We start from the raw sequence: 7,266 nt of genomic DNA, 5'->3' as shown, positions 1-7,266 counted from the left end.
AGGAGCATCTTTAAATTCATTCAAGGTTGATTGAACTGGATATGACTTTACTTTTCTGCCAAATCGTATTACTCCCTAATTCTTGGAAAAGTTTTTATACTTTTTGTGTGATACTAGCAATTGAGCAATTGCACTCTTTTCCCCAGGAGTGTTGTATCTCTTCCCCTGCTCCTTCCTCTCTGTCTCTCACACACACACACACACACAAACACACACACACCCAGAACCATAAGAATGAAATACACTATGTGTGTGCAAATACCACAGTCTGGTACTGCTCATAACAAAGCCTACTAGAAAACCCACCTGAGGGTTGAAGACTTCACAGTTTATGACATCGTAGGACAAATCTGCTCTGCAGAATCCAGAGACTTTCAAAGAAGAGAGAAACCTGTGTGTGTGTGTGTGTGTGTGTGTGCGCGTGCGCGCGCGCGCGCACATGGGGAACTGAACATGCCCAGCCAGAGTTGTGAGCTTCCAGTCATTCAGCAAAGGAAGAGGAGCTTTAGAAAAATCAGAGTAATATGATCAGATAGTCCCACCAGTGGGTCACCAATCTCCCCTCATGTACACGTTGATGAAAGGTAATAGTCTCATTAATTCAAGCAATGTTTATGAAAGTACTTTGTAAATTATTGAACCCTACCAGTGCTTCGCAAGAGGATACATTCTGAGTTATTAACTTCTGTATCTTTTGTCCTCCCTGGTTCTCACTTTTCTTTTCTCCCCATTCAAGCAGCTGACCTGGTGTCCATGCCTCCAGGAGGAATGTGATTTTACAGGGTCACATTCAGCTGCATCTGTCAGAGTGGCCACACTGGTTGTTTATGGATGGCAGCTATTCTGATTCGTTGTTTTGTCTGGTCTGATTGGTCAGTGCTTGTTTCATATTGGTTATGCAATACTTTGAGTATCACCATTGTACTTGGAAGGCATAGAGAATCTGAATTCTTTTAGTTTTTTTCAAATGATTGAGCCCTGATTTGAGAAGAAAAATAATATTTCAGCATGGAAAAAGAGTCTTCTGGCCCTAAAAATAAATAAAGTGAAGTTACTTGAGACTAGAAAGAGAGCTCTTAGCCGAGGAAGAAGATATAAGAAGGGCAGCGGGGTCTGGGGTCTTTGAAGCAGAGAACACTTCCGCCCTGCTTTCTGGGCCTGTAGCCAGGAAGGCAGCAAGAAGCCAGGAGAGAATAGTAACATGCCTTACCTTAGCAGTCAATTCCATTGCTAGTTACAGACGCTTCTGTATCCACACTTTGCTACAGAAGTAGCAGATAAACAAGACTCAGATAGTCACCACTCAGGGTAGTGACTATCCCTCAACAGGGGCAACTGTTGGGCTAATGATCAAGGATCAGACCTCCTTCTGATGGTCACTACCCAGACAGCTTGGCACTGTGTGAGATTCTAGAACTGTGGCCCAACTTTGTGTGGAAAATAGCAGGGCAGGGCAAGGAGAATCCAGGAAGGACTGGGATTAAATTTCTCACTAGGCCAGTAGGATGGCAACCTGAAATTGAAATAAATTTGTTCTGAACATAAAGTGATATTTCTTGTGAACATGAATTTATGATCATGATTTATGCTGGCAAACTTCTTTGCAATTTATAGCCAGAGGTTTGTTTGCTTCATGATTGAGTTTAGAACTAATTTTTCCAAGAGGAAATTTATATAACTAGAAATAATCACTAGGAGAGAATTTGCATCACTTTTATAACAATAATAATCATCATCATCATTATCATCTTCCATCCTTTAAGTACCATCCCTTCTTGGTATGCCCACATGTAGCCCAAGCAGTAATAGAGACTGTAGAATTAGAGTTAATTCCAAAAGAGAAAGAAATTTGGAAGGTCATAGATTTGCCTCAAGTGATGTAGTGGAGAGTGACAGAATTAACTACTGATTGGCAGCACTGAGCTCTTTCCTTTTCATTTGATATCTCGCTCATGTGATCTCCTTTCCCATCCATATTTTGCTGCATCTTGAGTAAGCATGTAAGGTGAAAGGAACTGAGATTTTCATTATTACTGGTCATTTCATTTATGGTTCTAGTTCAAAATATTTTAATATTTTTCCCATCTAAGGAATCACATTTTATTTTGGAAATCTACATGCAAAAAACTTGGAAACTTGTGGAAACTCACTCTTGAACTTCCCTGGACATGATTCAGAGGCAGATTGAGGGAGGGCTGAAAGTTTGGCTTTAGAGGGTTTTTGTTGTGCAGCTATGGGAAGCTGGGAAAATTGACTTCAGGAAGACTCAGCACTTCTCCTTCCCTTAGGAGGGAGTGGGAACGCAGATACAGTTTGTCTGCAATGGAAGGGAAAGTGTCCTTTACCTGGATCTCATTCTTCTGAGTGCCCAGGTGGTGGGCCATAGCTATGGCGATGGTGACCTTGGGGACCTTGGCTATGGGGTGGTGGGTCATAGGGTCCATCCTCATGGAAGTGATGGCCATGGTGGTGATGTGCATAGGGACGGTGTCCATGCAGATGGTGTCCTTGGGGATGACGGTCATGAAGATGGACCTCTCTGTAATTATGATTATGAGGGTGATTTTGGGTCCTGTTTGTGCTAGAAGGGGTGTGATGACCTGTTGACCAAGAAGAGGGCAATTGTGAAGGAGTCCTTTTGTTGAAGTAGAGGTCTGTCCAAGTGATCTTTTTCATCTGGGAGAGGTGGGAATCCACGTTCCTGTAGCTTGTGGGGATGATGATGATCTCTGGACCCACGGGGCTTAAATGGAAGTTTAGCAGTAGGAGAATGCTCATGCCCACCACTTGTGGGGATGGTGATGATCTCTGGACCCACGGGGTTTAAATGGAAGTTTAGCAGTAGGAGAATGCTCATGCCCACCACTTGTGGGGATGGTGATGATCTCTGGACCCTTAAATGGAAGTTTAGCAGTAGGAGAATGCTCATGCCCACCAGAGTGAAAGGGATAGCCCAAATGCGGGTTATATCATGGATGATTCTATATTCCTGGTATGGAACACAGAAAAGTGAATATCATCATGTAACACGCAACGAGAAGTTAGACATTTAACTACATTTAGACCAATGGCACCCAGATCTTGGGTTCCACAAATGAATTTGAAAAGTAGAATTTAAAAAAGTGTTCTGAAATTGTCATTTAACCCAGTTGATATTTAAACTATAAACCACAGGTGTTATCTTCCATCATCATTTCACAAAAGGGTCAGAAATACAACTTCGGAGTAAAAGATAGTCCTATAGATGGATAATTGTTAGATACGAAAAACATTGTTATCAGCCAGATATGGTGGCTCATGCCCGTAATCCCAGCACTTTGGGAGGTCCAGGTGGGCAGATCACTTGAGCTCAGGAGTTCGAGACCAGCCTGGGCAACACGGCAAGACCACATCTCTATGAAAACAAAAACAAAAACAAAAAAAAATTATTATCCTCATTTTTCTCATTTTAACAGACAGTGATGAAACTATATTATGGCCTGGAAACCATGTGTGGACCAACATTGGGGAGCTAGTGCCTTATAATTGATATTCTTGATAGAGGTCTGAGGCTTAACGGTATCGATATCCCTTACTCCCCAAGGCTGAACACTTAACCTGTTCCCCCTCTTTCTTGTTTAGAGTTTAATTTTTAAAAATATCTACAGAGTTATGTTCATGGTGACAACCCTGCCCTTTGTTTCTCTTTCTTTCTTTTTTTAATTTGGGATGTGGATGTTTGGAGTATTTTCAGTTTTGTTTCTGATACAAAAAATTCCATGAAGCAAATCTTTGTACTCATGTAAAAAATAGAACTAAGATTTCTGGGACAGAAGTAAAATATAATTTTGCATCTTATTTTATATACATTTATATAATAAATTTGAGGCTAATTTATTCCCCTTGGATTCTGTGCCTAATAATAAAAGCTAGGAATGACTAAGTCTCAGTACTGGAGTCCTGACTGCAAGGAGCATTTTCAAATTCATTCAAGGTTGAGTGAATTGGACATGATTTTACTTTTCTTCCAAATCTTGTTCCTCCCCAATTCTTGGAAAAGTATTTGTACTTTTTGTGTGATGGTAGCCATTGCATTCCTTTCTCCAGTATGGGGCACTCTCTGTATCTCTTTTCTTGTCTTTCTCTTTCTCTCTCTCACACACACGTGCATGCACAATCTCTCTTACAGAGCCATAAGAACTAATTACACTATGTGTGTGCAAATGTCACTTAGTCTGGCACTGCTCATGACAAAGTCTGCTTAGACAACTCACCTGAGGGTTGAATACTTTGCACATTATGACAAGGTCTTTTGTGCTTTTCAAGTTCAAGGCTCCTGCATCATAGGCCAAATATACTCTGCAGACTCCATAGACTTTCAAAGGAGAGATAAACCCGTTAGTGTGTGTGTGTATGCGTGGTGTATATGTGCGCACATGGGGAAGTGAAGATGCCCAGCCAGAGGTGTGAACTTCCAGACATTCAGGAAAGGAAGAAGAGCTTTAGAGAAAATGAGAGTAATGTGATCAGATAGCCCCACCAGTTGTTCAGCAGTCTTTCCTTGTTAACACTTTGGGGAAAGTGCAGGTGGCAAAGGGTATCGCTTAAGTTGCTGTGGTTTTTTCATGAGCAGGCACCAGTACTGGGCTTCCCCATGGGTGGTGAGGAAAACCACATCATTACTGCCTTGCCTTTAGGCCAACCCTTCTGCCCTGGAGAACTGAGTTGCCCGTGCCTACAAACAATGAAGAATGGTATTGAAGAGGGATTTTTGCAACTGCAGCTAGTCCCTTGGAGGAAAGTGTTGGACAGGAGGGAATCTGTGTAGCATAAAGATGGGTTTTCATGGACACTGTCAAGGCAAGTGTCTGCTAGTTCCACCATAGGTACAGGGCTACAACTGGATGGCACTCCTGTGCTCCAGAGGCCCCTAACCCCAGCTGTGAAAGATCGCCTAGGACAAGAGGATGGCTGCTAGAAGAAACTGTTAAGCATTGAGGTTCTGAGTACAGTTTGGGAATCAGAGAGACCTACATTAATCCTGGCTTCTCCATTTCCTAGTTGTGAGTTTGGGAAAGTTACACAAAATTTCTGAAAGCCAGCCATTGTAAAATGGGTATAATAACATATACTCACAGGTGTAGGAAGGCTCTATTATTATTATTATTATTATTATTGAGACAGAATCGCACTCTGTCACCCAGGCTGGAGTGCAGTGGTGAGATCTCAGTTTACTGCAGACTCTGCCTCCTGGGTTCAAGCGATTATCTCACCTCAGGCTCCCAAGTACTTGGGACTGCAGGAGCCTGTCACCACGCCCTGCTAATTTTTGTATTTTTTGGTAGAGACAGGGTTTCACCATGTTGGCCAGACTGGTCTCGAACTCCTGACCTCAAGTGATCTGCCTGCCTCTGCCTCCCAAAGTGCTGGGATTACAGGCATCACGCCCAGCACCGGAGGGCTCAGTTAAATGAGAGTATGCTATAAAACACTTAGCCCCGAGCCTCTTCTCCGGCTTCCATGGTTCGCCACTGGGCTTACATTACCCACACCAAACTCATGAAGAGTTAGTTGGGGATGGGGATAGGGGAAGGAGGTGTCTTTTCTGGTGGCCACTAAGCAGAATGCTACAATTGGTTCAGTTTGAAAATTTCCACAGCCTGAAAAGGAACTAATATATGACTCTTTCCTTCCAGCTATGAATGATATATTGTCAAACCTTAGAAAAATCCTCAATGTGAAATCAGAATTAAAATTCTGTGTCCTAAAACTTTCTAGATAATTGCCCTTTGGTAGGTGTTTAAAACTCTAGGCCACCTTTTCCCAAGAAAGAGGAGGCAGACACTTACTTTTCCTTGTCAGTGGCATTATCGTGAGGTTCTGAAATGGCAGTAATATATGTGACAGTGTTTTGTAAACTGTAGGTCACCATGCAAATGCCAGTTATTATTAGCAACATTTTCCCACAGGTACATGGGTATTAATTTGTAAATAATCAGGGGAAAAATCCCACAGGGACTATGCATGAAAAGAAATGGATTTTAACCTCAGTTTAGTTGTGAATATTGGCAAGACCCTTCATTAGTTGAGCATCAGTTACCTCCTCATTTATCAAATGGGATCTTTGTGGGTGACAATCAGTTGAAATTAATAAAAATACTTGCTGTGTAGGGTCTTAATAAAAGTTGGTTATAAACATAGGGAAAAAGCTCAGTATCACGAATCGTTAGAGAAATGTAAATCAAAACCACAATGAGATACCATCTCATGCCAGTCAGAATGGCAATTATTAAAAAGTCAAGAAGTAACAGATGCTGGCGAAGTTGGGAAGAAATAGGGACACTTTTTTTTTTTTTTTTGAGACGGAGTCTCGCTCTGTCGCCCAGGCTGGAGTGCAGTGGCTGGATCTCAGCTCACTGCAAGCTCCGTCTCCCGGGTTCACGCCATTCTCCTGCCTCAGCCTCCCGAGTAGCTGGGACTACAGGCGCCCGCCATCTCGCCTGGCTAGTTTTTTGTATTTAGTAGAGATGGGGTTTCACCGTGTTAGCCAGGATGGTCTCGATCTCCTGACCTTGTGATCCGCCCGTCTTGGCCTCCCAAAGTGCTGGGATTACAGGCTTGAGCCACCGCGCCCGGCCAATAGGGACACTTTTACACTGTTGGTGGGAATGTAAATTAGTTCAACTGTTGTGGAAGACAGTATGGTGATTTCTCAAAGACCTGGAACCAGAAATACCATTTGACTCAGCAATCCCATTACTGGATATATATTCAAAGGAATATAAATCTTTCTATTATAAAGATACATGCATGCATATATTCATTGGAGTACTATTCACAATGGCAAAGACTTGGAATCGACCCAAATGCCCATCAGTGGTAGACTGGATAAAGAAAATGTGGTACATATACACCATGGAATACTATGCAGCCATAGAAAGGAACAAGATTATGTCCTTGCAGGGACATGGATGGAGCTGGAAGCCATTATCCTCAGCAAACTAACACAGGAACAGAAAACCAAACACCACATGTTCTCACTTATAAGTGGGAGCTGAACAATAAGAACACATGGACACAGGGAGGGGGACAACACACACTGGGGCCTCTGGGGAGTGTGGGGGAAGGGAGAGCATCAGGAAAAATAGCTAATGCATGCCGGACTTAATACTTAGGTGATGGGTTGATAGGTAAAACAAATCACCATGGCACACATGTACCTGTGTAACCTGCACATTCTGCACATGTACCCAGAACTTAAAATTTAAAAAAATTTAAAAAAAGTTG

This window comes from Colobus angolensis, unplaced genomic scaffold (assembly GCF_000951035.1).
Source record: "Colobus angolensis palliatus isolate OR3802 unplaced genomic scaffold, Cang.pa_1.0 Scaffold56, whole genome shotgun sequence".
Taxonomy (NCBI): Eukaryota; Metazoa; Chordata; class Mammalia; order Primates; family Cercopithecidae; genus Colobus; species Colobus angolensis.
The sequence above is the reverse complement of the archived record's forward strand: the minus strand, read 5'-3'. Positions refer to the sequence as shown.